Source organism: Bombina bombina, chromosome 12 (genome assembly GCF_027579735.1).
Source record: "Bombina bombina isolate aBomBom1 chromosome 12, aBomBom1.pri, whole genome shotgun sequence".
NCBI lineage: Eukaryota > Metazoa > Chordata > Amphibia > Anura > Bombinatoridae > Bombina > Bombina bombina.
In genome coordinates, this window is record NC_069510.1 from 55724854 (window position 1) to 55743883 (window position 19030).

The 19030-nt window shown below is 37.7% G+C and overlaps 1 long non-coding RNA gene across 1 annotated transcript; it reads right to left on the reverse strand.

The window, feature by feature from the left end:
* Positions 1-7702: 7702 nt before the first annotated feature.
* Positions 7703-18722, reverse strand: LOC128642791 (uncharacterized). Its single transcript, XR_008399712.1, has 3 exons — positions 18601-18722; positions 9426-9527; positions 7703-7728 (listed from the first exon to the last, which is right to left on the reverse strand). It is a non-coding gene; the product is annotated as an uncharacterized LOC128642791 (long non-coding RNA).
* Positions 18723-19030: the final 308 nt, after the last annotated feature.

Genomic DNA, 19030 nt, shown 5'->3' on the forward strand with positions numbered 1-19030 from the left:
ATTTCATAGGTGACATGGGATGGTCCTGTGTCACTGTTGTCTGAACAAGTTGCTGTGAATCAGTTCATAACAGAGCTATGCTTAACTTATCATCTCTGTTAAAATTTATAAGCCGGAAATGACGTCAGGTTTGTTTATACTGACACACCTAGGATTGTGCACCGGAAGTGACATCACGATTCCGGGCTTTGCAATAAAACTAAAAGTTAAGCAAAAATTCTGCATACAACTCTTTTATATACAGTACACTAAGATACCTATTGTATACATTATAAGATTGTTTTGACCACAACGATTTGGTATTGTTACGAGTTACGAAACCGGAAGTGGAATTATCCTAAGCCATATCCGGTCACCCAAATGATACCCCTATTTAAAGGTGCTTAGCTTACCAATGTATCAGTCTTGATAAAGGTCCACTGAGGACCGAAATGTGTAGACCCATTGGTAAGCACCTTTCCATTATTTTGAGTACTTATAAATTGTGTTACGCTATGTTCTAATTTTGATTTTAGGAATCTACTGGGACGTTAAAGGAGCAGCTGATTGCCACCAAGGATTCATTTGGATCCAAGGTTTCTACATATACACCTCTTGAATTGTTATGCTTTGAATTGATTTGGAGTTTTTTGCATTTGGATTACAAAGTGACTGTTATTATTTTTCACTAACATTATTTTTCACTAACACTAATTTTTCACGAACCTTTATTGAACAACAATTTTTGATTTTTATTTTTTCATTTTTTTACTGATTTTTATTATCTTTTTGCTTTTTTTCACTTGCATTCACTTCTTGAATTTATGTGACATTTGTTTTTCATTGTTTCACCACTTGATAATTTCACTGTATTCCCCAACGTACATCATCATTTGTGTATATATAGCTATTATTTATATTTATTTATTTTTTGTGACACATTTTGCGAGTGCATTGTGTTTTGCACTGTGGTGTTATATTTATTTTGATTTATTATCCTCTCTCAGCACTACATGTTTTAATCCCATTTCAGCACGCAGCACACCACGGTTATACTATCAGATTATGGATCCATAATTGTTAGCTGTTTACTATCGTGCCACACCTTGCACTTTATTAATCAGCCGCCACATCCAGCCTTTTACTGGTATACCTTACCCAGTAATTATCTGCTACTTACCTACTTTCTATGATTGTGTGCTAGTATTTTAGTTAATATTTTAGACAGGTTCTGTATCTATACATATTAATAGGCTACAGCTGGTATTTCACTGAGTACAGACCTCAATTTGTAATTTATTTTTTATGCGTCTATTTCTATATCTGCCTTAGAATCTCCCATGTAGGGAGAAGTTGTTCAGCACGCAGCATAGACATCATTCTTAATTATATTTTTATGCTTCCGTTTTAATCTTTTTTATATTAGTATATTCAAAATCTCTTCTTGTAAGGATTTTTTATTGTAATAAATAAAATTTCTCTTTCTTACTCTCTGTGTGTATACCAACCCCTAGGCCTTTTTTGGCGCTGTATCCATCACTCTATATCTTTGAACTGGGGGTTTTGGACACCCCTAACCCCATAACTTCAATGGACTGTAACTCTGGTCCCCAGTAACAAATCATGCTGATTTTTGGACTGTGAAATCTGGGGACCGAGAGCCTTAAATGACACCCTGGAAGTGCCGCCGCTCCACCGGGATCACCCGAAACGGCCACCCCTAAGTATTGGGATTATGTGAGACTGTGGCTCCTATGGAGGTGCCGGGCTGTCTGGAGGGGCGGAAATGGCGGGAAAATTGTGGAATTGTCCTTTGTGTTATCAGGATGATATGTGTGTGTATAAAAGGAGTGTGTGTTTTCAATAAATTCAGTTCTTGTTCATCTGAAGGCTAGTCTGTCTAGTTATTTGGGTGAGCTCCAGCTAAAATCACTTTCCTGGGCTACATAGCCAGCCTGTTCCAGGCAGATAAAGGAGCTACCCAGTCCGGGTAGCTGGAGTCTGCCACAGGGTGGGACCCTGGGTACTGATGCTGTCGAGCATCAGGGGTGGCTACAGAGCAGAAAAGAAGGGCGCCTCCTAGTGTAGCCAATTTTTCAAAAGTGGAGTATAAAAAGGGCAAACATACTCACAATGTTAAAAGGCAGAGATAATGCCTAGGAGAACGGTCTGGGAACTTCACAGTGTCCCAGCAAACTGTGCACCGGACTATGGCTGCTCCTCCCAAAACAGAATATGTGTCTGTGATCTGAAGGTATAAGAAAAACAAGAGGGCGACCCCTAGTGCAAATCAAATGAGGACATGAAAAGGGTATCGGCTTGTGCTGACAAATGGATACTCACAGAAAGTATTGCACACTGTAGTGCAAATGGAGCGTACTAGGTATATTATAGTGACCTAGTGCACATAAAGACCCAGGTAATACTGCTGCAGTTGAAGATAGACTACGGATACAAATGGTGGACGTCAGAGTGATAGAAGAAGACTCCAGTATCAATGTATATAATAAGAATATTTAATAAAATGGATAAAAGATACACAGATATACCAATACACCTGTTGTACAATGCTACGCGTTCAAAGCGCTCACCGCGCTTTTTCCTCAGGCAAATGATCATTTGCCTGAGGAAAAAGCGCGGTGTTACCTGGGTCTTTATGTGCACTAGGTCACTATAATATACCTAGTACGCTCCATTTGCACTACAGTGTGCAATACTTTCTGTGAGTATCCATTTGTCAGCACAAGCCGATACCCTTTTCATGTCCTCATTTGATTTGCACTAGGGGTCGCCCTCTTGTTTTTCTTATACCTTCAGGGGTGGCTACAGGCTGTGGTCACTTGCCAGCTACATAGCTGCAGTCAGCAGGGAGGAAGCAGGACCCGTTTGGCGGAGCTACCCAGTTGGGGTAGCCGGGGTATCTGTCACATTGGTTGGCAGCGGTGGGATCTGCTTCTTTCACATGATTCCTGCTGACAGAGAAGGGCCACAGTAGCTGGTAACTATGGATGCCGAGTACCTAAGGAGAGTACAGGAGGCACTGACCCGGCTGGACGATCCTGGTTCTGCACTGGACCAGCTGAGCTGCAGAAACATTGTCCACCGGCAACTATGGAGGGAGAGGCTTCAACAAGAAAAGGATTGTGATGGAAAGGTCCTCCCCACAGATGATGTGCTTTTCCTGGGAGAGCAGCCCATGGAGGAATGGCTATCGGATCTAGATCGACTGGTTCAGGCAGAGATGTGGGTGAAGGATGGCTACCGGGACCTTTGATGGCTCGCTATGCAAGCACGGCCATGGCTGGAGGATTGCTCCCCCACAGAGGGCTTTGGCGGCCCTGGTTTACTATTATAAAAGTTGACAGAAGACCCAGAATTTGGGAGCAGGGCGTAACTGAGAGCAACGAACATTTACCTCTCCCGAGAGCAGATGTTGGATCTCTCGGGGGTACCCTGGCTGGTATCCGATATGGTATCGCTTATTGTCCAAGAATGGGAACCGGAAAAGGCATACAAGAGGCTGCTAGACCGAGTTCTGCAGCATGCCATGGAGTCTGCACAGAGCTGTGGTGCAGCACTGTGGGAATCATGGAGGTTGGCCTCAGATGAGTGGCCACAGAGCATAAGCGACAACGAGCTGCTAGATAAAGATCAGCAGCCTGGGCCCGAGCTTATAGACCTGGACAAAGGAGCCACCCCAGCAGAAGCACTGGCAACAGGGCAGAGAGCCGCCGGCCTCTGCCCAGCACCTGTAACACCCCCAGGAAACCAGGGAGAGGAGGTAGGCGTCCTCCCTCCCCTTACAGAGAACCCCTTGCAGGGAGAGATGGATGTCAATAACTCTCCCCAGCAGCAGAACCCCTTCCCGGGAGAGAAGACAGTCTGTCTCTCTCCCCAGCAGCAGCAGAGCCATCCCCTGGGAGCGGAGGTAGTCCTCCCTCCCCGTAAACAGAACCCCTTCCCGGGAGAGGAGACACCCGAAACCGCCACCCCATAGTATTGGGATTATGTGAGACTGTGGCTCCTATGGAGGTGCCGGGCTGTCTGGAGGGGCAGGAATGGCGGGAAAATTGTGGGATTGTCCTTAGTGTTATCAAGATGAGATGTGTGTATAAAAGGAGTGTGTGTTCTCAATAAAATCAGTTCTTGTTCACCTGAAGGCTAGTCTGTCTAGTTATTTGGGTGAGCTCCAGCTAAAATCACTTTCCTGGGCTACATAGCCAGCCTGTTCCAGGCAGAGAAAGGAGCTACCCAGTCCGGGTAGCTGGAGTCTGCCACAGGGTGGGACCCTGGGTACTGATGCTGTCGGGCATCAGGGGTGACTACAGGCTGTGGTCACTTGCCAGCTACATATCTGCAGTCGGCAGGGAGGAAGCAGGACCCGTTTGGCGGAGCTACCCAGTCGGGGTAGCCGGGATATCCGTCACAGTGGCCTTGGGGAGAAAGATATTTAATCACTTTAGGTTCCGCTATCTGCGCTAATAAGCCTTCGCTTATATAGCTAGCTTCCTGTTTTAAGTTCAATTTGGTATGTTTTGTTGTACCAAGGTCATGCACTTGTATAGGAATAAATAGATCCTCTTTAACTTTCTCAATCCCTGCGAGGTATTGAGCGTGCCCCCCCCTTAGGGATTTTATGATCCCTCTTGTGGAGAGATATGGTTAATACATTGCCGTCTAAGGACATATTCGCTATCTTTCCAGGCGAAATTTTAAAAGTATTACCATCAGAGCCACTTTAAGGAGTCTGATCATCTATTTGTAGAATAGTGATTTCAGGTACAGAGTTTTTCCTGAAATGAATCTCCACAGCATCTGGTTTCTCTTCCACCACGTGACAGTTATGTCGGGTGCAAGATATACCGGATTGCTCATAATTTATTGGCCGTTTTACTTGTGACCAAATTACATTATTTATGCAATCAATTATGGTGCTTAATCGCTTCAGGAGATCACTATCAATAATTAAACGATCAGTTGGCAGATCCACTATAATGACAGGGTGTCTTATGACCCTGTTCCCCAAATTAAATTTTAACCAGGCAGTACCGTAAACTTTTAGGGAGTCACCCCCAATACCTATTAGAGAACCATCAAATTCTCTTATTTTAAGTTTGTGGGGTGTTAGCTCATTTAGCTGTGTGTAGTACCTGTGGGATAAAATAGTTGCCTGAGATCCAGTATTAATTAATCCCATGATAGGGTTGGAGACTGAATCTTGCAGCTCAGCTAATACATAATATCTCCCTGCAGTTTCTACTATTTCATACATAAAATTGGCATTATCATACATCTGTGGGCATTGCCACGTGTTACCTGAATCCGCCATGTTTTCCGATGCAGAAGAAACTTCATACCTACCGGTCTCCTTTATGACAGGGTCGACTGGGTTCTTGTGTACTGCATCTGTGGAAATAAGGTTAAGAGAACACTGCAAAGGGAAAGATTGGTTAATGCTTTCAGGCCGAGGTTGCTCATCATCACAGCTAAATCGTCCGTTTCCGGTCTGTGGGGAGAGAACATGATTAGTACCATTGACATTTATCATTACATTTTGTATATCTCTCCCCTCCCTTTTAGTTGATACTGCAGTATTTATGACTGTGCCTGTGGTCCACTGCTGACCACTGGCTGTACCCCTAAAAAAGGATTGTTCGGTTGCTGAGCCATAAAAGGTTGACTCATATTAGCGAATTGTTCGCTCAACCGATTTAACTGGGTAAAAAGCATATCTACCTAATTGTACAACTTACCTTTACTCCTGGGCCTATCTCTTGGTGCCCCATAATAATGATTCCTGGACCATTGATTCCCTTCAGAATCAGGGCCGCTATTTCTATCCTGGCGTGGTTGCCCCTGGGGTTCAGTTTGTTCAGCATTAGTACTCTGGGGAGCATTATATACTTGGGGTGTCTGGTTATCCTGATAATATCTTCGCCATCTATTGTATCTACCCTTGCGTGGATACCAATTATTTGGTGAGTATTCTCTTTGTGAGTAATTATTCACCTGATTATGTCCCCCCTTTTGGATATAGTCTCTCTGCGCCTCAGCCCGTGTTGGGGAAGGGGTAGAGTTAAACCTCTGTGGAGATGGCCTGTTTTGACTGGCCACCTCCGCATAGGTTTTCTTTTTAGACTCCAAATTGAGGGGGCTAGGTGACACCCTAGTTTCCGCCATGATTTTGGGTTTTGATTCCCTTTTAACCCCCTGTTCACCGGACTGCTGAATAGAGTATAACTTTGTACTCTCTTTGATCAGCCAATCCAAGGAACAGTTCTCATCAAAATCTCTAGCTAAATTAATTTTGATGGGTGTGGGCAGTGCTTCAAAATATAAATTTACAAATTCTGAGCATTCAAATATGGGATTATCTTAAGCCATACTGTACACATTTTTCAATACAGAAAGGAACTCTATGGGACTTTGATTCGCACTACATTTTAAACCATATACAGCTATTTTTGCGGCAGTTTTAGTGTGGTGTTGCCCGAACTCTTTTCTGCACTGTCGTTTTATTTCACTCCAGGAATGAATATTCATATCCTTTAGTGAAGCAAAGAATTTGTGATGTTTACCTTCAAATACCCAGGGCAGAAGTTTAATTTTTAATTTCTCACTTGTAACATTCATTATAGCTAATGCATTTTTAAAGGCCTCTAAGTGATCAATTACAGAGTTTGTTCCCTTCTTGGAGAATACAGGTACTGCACCCTTTAGGAAGTAACTATTTTATGGGAGTCATATACCTTCCCAGATAGCAAGGATAACTTGCCACAAACCTGTAGCAAGTTTTCACTTTAAGTCTGCTTAACTTGCTGCAAATTTGAACTGGCAAGTGTGTTTACTTGCAGCATAATTGCAGTACAAGTTCTAGTTGACACTTTTTCAACTTGCAGCAATTTTGCGTGGCAAGTCTCTAGCAAGAGGTAATTTGTAATTTTGAGACAAGTTAGCAGCAAGAGCTCTACACGTCTCCTGCAAATATTTGTTAAGTCAACCGCAAGAGCTCTGCAGGTTTGCAGCAATTTTCTGGCAAGTCAACAGCAAGAACTCTGCAAGTCTCCTGCAAATGTTTGACAAGTCACCAGCAAGAGCTCTGCAAGTCTCCTGTAAATGGTTGACAAGTCAACAGCAAGAGCTCTGCAAGTCTCCTGCAATTTTCTGACAAGTCAACAGCAAGAGCTCAGCAAGTCTCCTTCAATATGTTGACAAGTTGATAGCAAGGGCTCTGCAATTCTATTGCAAATCTCAGACAACTCAATAGTAAGAGTGCTGTAAGTCTGTGGCAAATCTCTGACATGTATGTCACAATTAAGTGCAGTGTCTGTCACAAGTGTCTGTGTAGATTATAATTACAAATTAATAATTTGTTAATATTAAAATGTTTTTTCTTCAAAAGTTATGTAAGTTATTTGTATGAATTTAATTAATTTCAGAGTTGTAGCTATATATTATCTGAGAGAATATACTATGTCAGGTAATATATTACTTGAAGTATTCTATTATTAGTGTTATAACACAAATATCATTATCTCAGTTACAGTAGGACAGGCTTTAAGGCATTCTGCTTATACAGCGATTGTAACTAACTGAAGTTGTGTGGAAATAACCTAGCCAGAATGTAAACTTTGACAATCATATACATTTTTTCTTGATTTCATACATTTACAGAACTGAATTCATTTTTGAACAAAACAAAAAATATAAGATGATGTCCTCTGCTATGATGTTAAATTTGGCACCGGCCTGTAAAATAAAAAAAAATATATATAAATGTGAGCACCTTGTCTCAATTGTTTAGCCTAAAGCAGAACTATAATTTCTAGATCTAAAAAAAGGGAATTTGACAGATGGTACAACACATAGCAGTATTTCAACTTCAAGGTTATGAAGAATACAATATATATATATATATATATATTCAGATTAATTTCTCACATTATTCAATTTTCCACAGTCCTTATCATACATATATGGGGGTAGATTTATTAAATGCCGGGCAGACATGATTCGCTGTAGTGAATCATGTCCGCCTGACATCGCTACGCATACACTGTCTGCATTTAACATTGCACAAGCATTTCTATTGAAATGCTTGTGCAATGCTGTCCCCTGAACATTCGCGGTCAATCGGCCGCTAGCAGGGGGTGTCAATCATTCAGATTGGATCGGGATAATTGCAGTCCGCCACCTAAAAGGTGGCTAAGAAGTTATAGAGCAGCAGAAGTTAAGGAGCAGCGGTCCTTCCCAAAGGGATCTGATATATTAGAGAACCATTTTCGAAGGGTGTGTTGTATTCACTTCCACAATGCCATATTACAGTGTGAAGTGTTTGCTTTTTTAAAGAAACATAAAGGGTGATAAATTATTGCCCATTTGCTGGAGAGCGAAAAATTAAACAGCCATTACAAGTGGCTAGCAATTAGTGCTCAGTAAATTAAGCGGAGATCCGATCTCTGGTTAAGTTTTTAAAAGTCTAGGCTTTTTATAAAATAAAAAGTAACTGCACTAGGCAGTTTTGGGGCTTTAAAGTTGGTTGGAGCGTAGTATTAGAAAAAAAAGGCACTGAAAAGTGCCTTTACATTGCGGGCTATGGGAACTGTGTATTCTCACAGACATCAATGTAAATATATATATATATATATATATATATATATATATTGTATATGCTTATACTGTATACATATTCGTGTGTTAATATAAATATGTGTATATAAGCATGTACATATATATTTAAAAATGCTGCCTATCGCTGCGCTACTTATCCCCTTCGTTGAGCCTATGGAAGCGCGGTTTCGTGAGCGCAATGCTTCCTAACAATGGGTACATGTTCGATCAACTTGTAATACCAGCGCAAGATAATATCGTGCGCTGGTATTACCAAGTGGAGCGCTAATTTAGTGATGCACTTGTAATCTAGCCTTAATTGTTTAACCATTAGTTGCATGTTACTGAAGAACTGAAAATACCAAAATGGAGCAGTCATGTTGGAGCTTAAATATGGGTGGTACCACTTATTGTTGTTATTACAGGGATGGTTCTTTATTGACAGGATTTCTTATTCATTAAAATTTGAATTGACATTACTTGATGATGCCATAAAATCCAACCATCCACCAGGATCAATTATGTCACAAAGAAGCACCCCTGTTTAGATGGAACATTCTTGTCAAAAGGTCAGCTCTATCCAAGCACAGAGATACTGTAACTCCAACATGGCTGCTCTCTTTATGCTCTCCAGTGCTGTAGCAAAAAGCATCTACAAATCAAACAATACGTTTTTATGTAAAAAGACAAACATATCACACAGCACGAGGAACATTCGGGAAGTGAAAAAAACTCTTCTGCTGTATAATATCCATATAAACCTGTTGTATAAACAGAAATAAAATAATTTGAAAATACATGACTCAGGTAAATGAAACAAGAACAATACTACCCACCTAGGACAACAAACAACTCTTGTGTGTGCTTGGTTAAGCCAATCTCCAATGATTTTTTCATTTTATGGTCGGTGATATCTTTAGAGACCTTTTGATAAGTTTCTGTAATGGAAAAAAAAAAAAAAACATTAATTAAATGAGTACAAGTTAGATATGAAGTACAGAATATTCAGAAATAAGTGTGTCCCCTGTTAAAGTGACAAGATACACTTTGAGAATATAATGGCAATTGCTTAATTATACATTATATATATATATATATATATACACACACACACACACACATATACATTTATATATATATATATATATATACACATACACACACATATATATATATATATATATATATATATATATATATATATATATATATATATATATATATATATATATATATATACACATATATATATATACACACACACTTTATTTATTTTATGTTAAATTGTTTATGCAAACACTTTTCAGTGGCTAAACTTCACCTACAATTTTCCTTATTTGGAGGAGCTAATCCCGACATACTTCATGTGATAATCACTCTAGTCACTGTCAGAAACCATTTTTTTTGCATGTTCTCACAAATCCACTGCTAAAGCCAATTAAAGAGATTTAGATTTCTGGTCATTTGACATCTGAACCCTGTATTACTAATTATCATCATAGTAAAAACCCATAATATTCATAGTTAAAAGTTAATTAAAACAAAAAGTTGCATAGTTTAGGTGAGGAAAATTAAACATTTCTTGCCAGATTACGAGTGAAGCACAAATGAAAGCTTCTGCTCAAGTGTTTATTGCGCTAGAAGTAAGCTTTTTGAGCTTGTCGGGTTGCGCTCAAATTACGAGTTGAAAATAAACGGTTTTCGCTATCACGCTAACCTAACGAGCGAAAAACGCAGTGTCACTGATACCAGACAGCCAAGGCTACCCCCACCCTCCTACTGCCTGGCCGACTCCTTTTTACATCAGATTTGGCCATTTCATGGCTTACGGGATCTCACTGACTCTTGCTATATGTTGTATCTTGTAAGAGAAGAGCTGATCTGTGACCGGGAAAACTCTTCTAGGCTGGCCGGGCTCCTGGAACTACTTAACTGCAAAGGGCTCCAATGCACAAATATATGTCTATACATATGTATTTATGTGTGTGTATATGTAAATACATATATACACATATGAATACATATGTATGTACACACACATACATACAGTGGATATAAAAAGTCTACACACCCCTGTTAAAATGTCAGGTTTCTGTGATGTAAAAAAATGAGACAAAGATAAATCATTTCAGAACTTTTTCTACCTTTAATGTGACCTATAAACTGTACAACTCAATTGAAAAACAAACTGAAATCTTTTAGGTAAAGGAAAATAAAAATAAAAAACTAAAATAATATGGTTGCATAAGTGTGAACACCCTTTTATAACTAGGGATGTAGTTGTGTTCAGAATTAAGCAATCACATTCAAAATCATGTTAAATAGGAGTCAGTACACACCTGTCATCATTTAAAGTGCCTCTGATTAACCCCAAATAAAGTTCAGCTGTTCTAGTTGGTCTTTCCTGACATTTTGTTAGTCTCATCCTACAGCAAAAGCCATGGTCCACAGAGAGCTTCTAAAGCATCAGAGGGATCTCATTGTTAAAAGGTATCAGTCAGGAGAAGGGTACAAAAGAATTTCCAAGGCATTAGATATACCATGGAACACAGTGAAGACAGTCATCATCAAGTGAAGAAAATATGGTGCAACAGTGACATTACCAAGAACTGGATGTCCCTCCAAAATTGATGAAAAGACGAGAAGAAAACTGGTCTGGGAGGCTGCCAAGAGGACTACAGCAACATTAAAGGAGCTGCAGGAATATCTGGCAAGTACTGGCTGTGTGGTACATGTGACAACAATCTCACGTATTCTTCATGTGTCTGGGCTATGGGATAGAGTGGCAAGACAAAAGCCTTTTCTTACAAAAAAAAACATCCAAGCCCAGCTAAATTTTGCAAAAACACATCTGAAGTTTCCCAAAAGCATGTTGCAAAAGGTGTTCTGGTCTGATGAAACCAAAGTTGAACATTTTGGCCATAATTCCAAAAGATATGTTTGGCGCAAAAACAACACTGCATTTCACCAAAAGAACACCATACCCACAGTGAAGCATGGTGGTGTCAGCATCATGCTTTGGGGCTGTTTTTCTTCAGCTGGAACTGGGGCCTTAGTCAAGGTAGAGGGAATAATAAACATTTCCAAATACCAGACAATACTGGCACAAAACCTTCAGGCTTCTGCTAGAAAGCTGAACATGAAGAGGAACTTCATCTTTCAGCATGACAACGACCCAATGCATACATCCAAATCAACAAAGGAATGGCTTCACCAGAAGAAGATTAAAGTTTTGGGATGGCCCAGCCAGAGCCCAGACCTGAATCCAATTCAAAATCTGTGGGGTGATCTGAAGAGGGCTGTGCACAGGAGATGCCCTCGCATTCTGACAGATTTAGAGTGTTTTTGCAAAGAAGAGTGGGCAAATCTTGCCAAGTCAAGATGTGCCATGCTGAAAAACTCATACCCAAAAAGACTGAGTGCTGTAATAAAATCAAAAGGTGCTTCAATAAAGTATTAATTTAAGGGTGTTCACACTTATGCAACCATATTATTTTATTTTTTTATTTTTATTTCCCTTTACCTAAAAGATTTCAGTTTGTTTTTCAATTGAGTTGTACAGTTTATAGGTCACATTAAAGGTGGAAAAAGTTCTGAAATGATTTATCTTTGTCTCATTTTTTTACATTACAGAAACCTGACATTTTAACAGGGGTGTGTAGACTTTTTATATCCACTGTGTGTGTGTGTGTATATATATATATATATATATATATATATATATATATATATATATATATATATATATATATATATATATATATACACATACATACACACATATGCATCTTTAGACATGTAAATGTATGTTTGTCTATGTTAAAGGGACATGGAACCAACATTTTTCTTTTTCTTATTTTTCATTATTCAAATGCAACAACTTTCCAATTTACTTATTTTATCCAATTTGCTTCATTCTCTTTGTATCCTTTTGTGAAGGAGCAGCTATTCACTACTGGGAGCATTCTAAAGACATCTTCTGAACCACCAAAAAGAGGCATTTTTGTGCAGCCACCAATCAGCAACTAGCTCCCTGTAAAGCATTGCTGCTCCTGAGCCTACCTATATATGATTTTCAACAAAGGATACCAAGAGATTGAAGCAATTTAGATAATAGAAGCAAATTGGAAAGTTGTCTGAATCACAAGACATTTTTTGGGTTTCATGCCCCTTTAAAACTCTTTGCAGCCTTTTTTTCTAAATCCTGAGATCTCATATTTTTGAGCCTTTATAGCTTTTGTGTGCAATATTTTTTTGAATAATTTTTATTAGACAGTGTTATTTTAAATGTAAGTGTACTTTGTAATGCATTTTTTATGTGTTTTGTGTAACTTTTATGGTCCGCAAAACAGTTAACCAGAGCTCTGAAGACGCGGTAATCATTCTAGTGTAAATCGTGATTGTGCTCTAGCGATCGCATTTAGTTTCAACTCTTAATACCAGCAGTAAGCCCGATGAGTGCAAACACCCGCGATAAACCCCTTATCGCTCGGGCACAAACATTTGTGCTCCATTCGTAATCTGACCCTTATTCAGGAACTTAAAGGGCCATTAAACCCCAATATTTTTTTTTTCATGATTCAGATAGAGAATACAATTTTTAAAAAGTTTCCAATTTACTTATATTATCAAATTTATTTCATTCTCACGTTATTCATTGTTGAAGAGATACCTAGGTAGGTTGCGTGCACATGCCTGAAGCACCACATGACAGGAAATAGTGCTGCCATCTAGTGCTCCTGCTAATGTGTAACATTGTTGCAAAACTGCTGCCATATAGTGCTGCAGACACGTGCACACTCTTGAGCTTACATTTTTTGTTTTCAACAATGGATATCAAGAAAAGAAAATAGGATGATAGAAGTAAATTAGAAAGTTGATTAAAATTTTATGTTCTATCTAAATCACGACATAAAAAAATTGGGTTTTATGTCCCTTTAAAGAAAAATTAAAAACTACAAAAAAACTAAGTAAGAATTCTTAGCATAGTTCCTAAAAGTTGTAGTTTATCAAAACTACAGACTAAATGTAAGGCTAGCCAGTACATGGTTAACATAAAAACTACAGACTAAATGTAAGGCTAGCCGGTACATGGTTAACATAAAAACTACAGACTAAATGTAAGGCTAGCCGGTACATGGTTAACATAAAAACTACAGAATAAATGTAAGGCTAGCCGGTACATAGTTAACATAAAAACTACAGACTAAATGTAAGGCTAGCCGGTACATGGTTAACATAAAAACTACAGAATAAATGTAAGGCTAGCCGGTACATGGTTAACATAAAAACTACAGAATAAATGTAAGGCTAGCCAGTACATGGTTAACATAAAAACTACAGACTAAATGTAAGGCTAGCCGGTACATGGTTAACATAAAAACTACAGAATAAATGTAAGGCTAGCCAGTACATGGTTAACATAAAAACTACAGAATAAATGTAAGGCTAGCCAGTACATGGTTAACATAAAAACTACAGAATAAATGTAAGGCTAGCCGGTACATGGTTAACATAAAAACTACAGACTAAATGTAAGGCTAGCCAGTACATGGTTAACATAAAAACTACAGACTAAATGTAAGGCTAGCCAGTACATGGTTAACATAAAAACTACAGACTAAATGTAAGGCTAGCCTGTACATGGTTAACATAAAAACTACAGACTAAATGTAAGGCTAGCCAGTACATGGTTAACATAAAAACTACAGACTAACTGTAAGGCTAGCCAGTACATGGTTAACATAAAAACTACAGACTAAATGTAAGGCTAGCCAGTACATGGTTAACATAAAAACTACAGACTAAATGTAAGGCTAGCCAGTACATGGTTAACATAAAATACAGAATAAATGTAAGGCTAGCCAGTACATGGTTAACATAAAAACTACAGACTAAATGTAAGGCTAGCCAGTACATGGTTAACATAAAAACTACAGACTAAATGTAAGGCTAGCCAGTACATGGTTAACATAAAAACTACAGACTAAATGTAAGGCTAGCCAGTACATGGTTAACATAAAAACTACAGACTAAATGTAAGGCTAGCCAGTACATGGTTAACATAAAAACTACAGACTAAATGTAAGGCTAGCCAGTACATGGTTAACATAAAAACTACAGACTAAATGTAAGGCTAGCCAGTACATAGTTAACATAAAAACTACAGACTAAATGTAAGGCTAGCCGGTACATGGTTAACATAAAAACTACAGAATAAATGTAAGGCTAGCCGGTACATGGTTAACATAAAAACTACAGAATAAATGTAAGGCTAGCCAGTACATGGTTAACATAAAAACTACAGACTAAATGTAAGGCTAGCCGGTACATGGTTAACATAAAAACTACAGAATAAATGTAAGGCTAGCCAGTACATGGTTAACATAAAAACTACAGAATAAATGTAAGGCTAGCCAGTACATGGTTAACATAAAAACTACAGACTAAATGTAAGGCTAGCCGGTACATGGTTAACATAAAAACTACAGACTAAATGTAAGGCTAGCCAGTACATGGTTAACATAAAAACTACAGACTAAATGTAAGGCTAGCCAGTACATGGTTAACATAAAAACTACAGACTAAATGTAAGGCTAGCCAGTACATGGTTAACATAAAAACTACAGACTAAATGTAAGGCTAGCCAGTACATGGTTAACATAAAAACTACAGACTAAATGTAAGGCTAGCCAGTACATGGTTAACATAAAAACTACAGACTAAATGTAAGGCTAGCCAGTACATGGTTAACATAAAAACTACAGACTAAATGTAAGGCTAGCCAGTACATGGTTAACATAAAATACAGAATAAATGTAAGGCTAGCCAGTACATGGTTAACATAAAAACTACAGACTAAATGTAAGGCTAGCCAGTACATGGTTAACATAAAAACTACAGACTAAATGTAAGGCTAGCCAGTACATGGTTAACATAAAAACTACAGACTAAATGTAAGGCTAGCCAGTACATGGTTAACATAAAAACTACAGACTAAATGTAAGGCTAGCCAGTACATGGTTAACATAAAAACTACAGACTAAATGTAAGGCTAGCCAGTACATGGTTAACATAAAAACTACAGACTAAATGTAAGGCTAGCCAGTACATGGTTAACATAAAAACTACAGACTAAATGTAAGGCTAGCCAGTACATGGTTAACATAAAAACTACAGACTAAATGTAAGGCTAGCCAGTACATGGTTAACATAAAAACTACAGACTAAATGTAAGGCTAGCCAGTACATGGTTAACATAAAAACTACAGACTAAATGTAAGGCTAGCCAGTACATGGTTAACTTAAAAACTGTGTGTGTAGTTTTACCATATATTGCAGGCAAGAGTGTCAGCAACATTTTAGTTGGGACTACCATCAAATTAGTAATGGCGTTTTATGAAAAAAGATGGGTGGGTCATTACATATGAAATCAACTTTATTTTTTTAAAGTTTAACTTTTGTAAAACTTAAATATTTTAAAATTGGTCCCACATTGACTTTTTTGGCCCTGAAAAATCTTTTTTTTTTTTTTTTCCTCTTTCTTTCAAGTAATTACTAGCCAACCTTCACTGAATTTTGAAGCCCTAACCCTGTAGAAAATGGAGGTTTGTTTAGTCATATTTATCCAGGCTGTAAGTTACATAGGGACCCGATTGGCCCCTGATCCCCCTTCACGTTTGCCAGAAACAGTAGTTAAGAAGCAGCTGTCTTAAAGGGACATGAAACCCAAACTATTTCTTTCATGATTTAGAAAGAGCATGTAATTTTAAATAACTTTCTAATTTACATTTATTATCTAATTTGATTCATTCTCTTGATATCCTTTGCTGAAAAGCATATCTAGATAGGCTCATTAGCTTTTAAATGGTGGCTGCACATAGATGCCTCCAGTGATTGGCTCACCCATGTGCATTGCTATTTCTTCAACAAAGGATATCTAAAGAATGAAGCAAACTAGATAATAGAAGTAAATTGGGATGTTGTTTCAAATTGTATTCTCTCTCTGAATCATGAAAGAAACATTTTGGGTTTAGTGTCCCTTTAAGACCGCTGCTCCTTAAAGGGCCACTGTAAGTAAATATTTTCTATGCCTGTTACTAACTAACTACCCCAAATACGCTTTTTATCAATAGCATTTCATTAACATATCTCTACCGTTTATCAGAAATCTTGTCTGCAAATTGAATTGTTTTCCAAATCCACTCCGTGGGTATCCTTTGCTCTGTACCAATCCGTTTACAATACCTAGGTTTCAAAATGGCGCTTTAAACACAAAGTTATTGGTTTAAGTATTTTGAACATGCAGTGCTGAAAATAGTGGGCAGGATAACGTGACATCATCGGCGAATAAAAGATATAACTTTTAGAACGTTATGAAACTTCGTTTTGGAGAAAATATAGGTCAGTAGGTTTTAATTAATGTTTATTAACTTTAATATGTTAGTTGTTTAGCTTAAAAATTATAAGAGAAAGTAATCCTTTAACTAGTGCGGCGAACAGTAATCAACCTGATCGGAAATAATCGGGTTGATTGACATCCCCTGCTAGTGGCCGATTGGCCATGAATCTGCAGAGGGCGGTAGCGTATGCTGTCGTCATTCAGCGATGTTGAGAGGACATGATTCGCTACAGCGGATCATGTCCGTCTGACTTGATTAATCGTCCCCAAAGGCTCAACAAACTCTATAACTTAAAGGAATAGTCTAGTCAAAATTAAACTTACAAAATTCAAATAGAGCAGCAATTTTAAGCAACTTTCTAATTACTCCTATTATCAATTTTTCTTCATTCTCTTGGTATCTTTATTTGAAAAAGCAGGAATGTAAGCATAGGAGCCGGTTCATTTTTGGTTCAGTACCTGGGTAGCACTTTCTGATTGGTGTCTAAATGTAGCCACCAATCGGCAAGCTCTACCCAGGTTCTGAACCAAAAATGGTCCGGCTCCTAAACTTACATTGAAATAAAGATAATAAGAGAAGGAAGAAAAATTAATAATAGGAGTAAATTAGAAAGTTACTTAAAATTGCTGCTCTATCTGAATCATGAAAGTTCAATTTGTATTAGACTATTCCTTTAAGTATACAATAAAAAAAGATTCTCTAAACACATAATGTGGAGCTATAAAGCTCTTATATATAATAAAAAAAAAAAGTTATGGCCAATCTAAAAATGCCCTGAAAGATTAATTGTATGCAAATCTTAAACCATGTAAGTGCCTATACAGGTCTGGGAACCAACATCCAGAATTGTTTAGGTATTAGGCATTCTGGATATGGGGAATTTCTGGATTTTAAAATTCTATAGAGAATAATATAAATTTTGGGTACCTGCAGAAATGTTTAATGTGTCTTTACAATAGAATAGTAAATAATAAGAATAAAGCATGGAATACAAATGTAATGAGAAACATGCATCAGAGACAGACTGACTAAATCTGTTCAATTCCCAATTCAATTCCAATGTTAATAAGAACTAGAGTGAACGAATGTCTGATGATGCTCAATTGGCATTCAGAAAAGTACCTGGTCTCAATTCATTAAAGTTGTTTTTCCCCCCACACGAAAAATAAAAACATAATTTATGCTTACCTGATAAATTTATTTATTTATTTATTTATTTAATGGTGGCGAGAGTCCATGATCCATTACTCATGGGAATTAATCTTCTCTACCCCTAGGAGGATGCAAAGATTCCCATAACTCTATAAAAAACCCTCCCATCTTACCTAGTAAAAATCTAGAACACAAATGTTTAATGTAGAAAAATTGATCACCAGACAGGCTCAGAGAATGAAATAAATAGCCAATGCTTGCTAATTCAACAGCAGTTATTAAAAATAGTCATAGACTCTCAAAAAATGTGAGAGCTAAGGCCTGTAACGTAATTCAATTTTACATTACCTCCAAGATATGTGATGGATTCATTAATACGAAGAAGAAAAAGGATGCTTAAATCAAATAGTTAATAATGTTAAAATAAAATAGTTAAGTTAAAAGATAAATGACTTACTTTTCACTGCAAATTGCAATTGCCACAGCTTGCATAAAATGTGCGTCACCTCTCCAAATCTGTAAATGAGGACACATGAGAAATTTTGCACCGAATTACACAAGCAAGGGTTACATTATTAACCCTTCAACATCTGCATAGCAGGATATAGTTGCAATAAACTACAATAATAAATCACAGCAAGAACAATAAAAATATTATACCTTACTTTTTAATGCCAATTGCAATTGCCACAGCTTGCACAACAGTAAATAAAATGTGCGTCACCTCTACAAATATGAAAATAAGGAATGAGAAATTTTGGGTTGAAAAGTAAAAAAAAATGTAAAAAATCAGGAGTGATAATTAAATGTTAAAATGTTTGGGGGGGTTTCATGAAAAAACAAGTTACGGCAGGAAGTGCATATACACACCCATGGGCATAGGAACA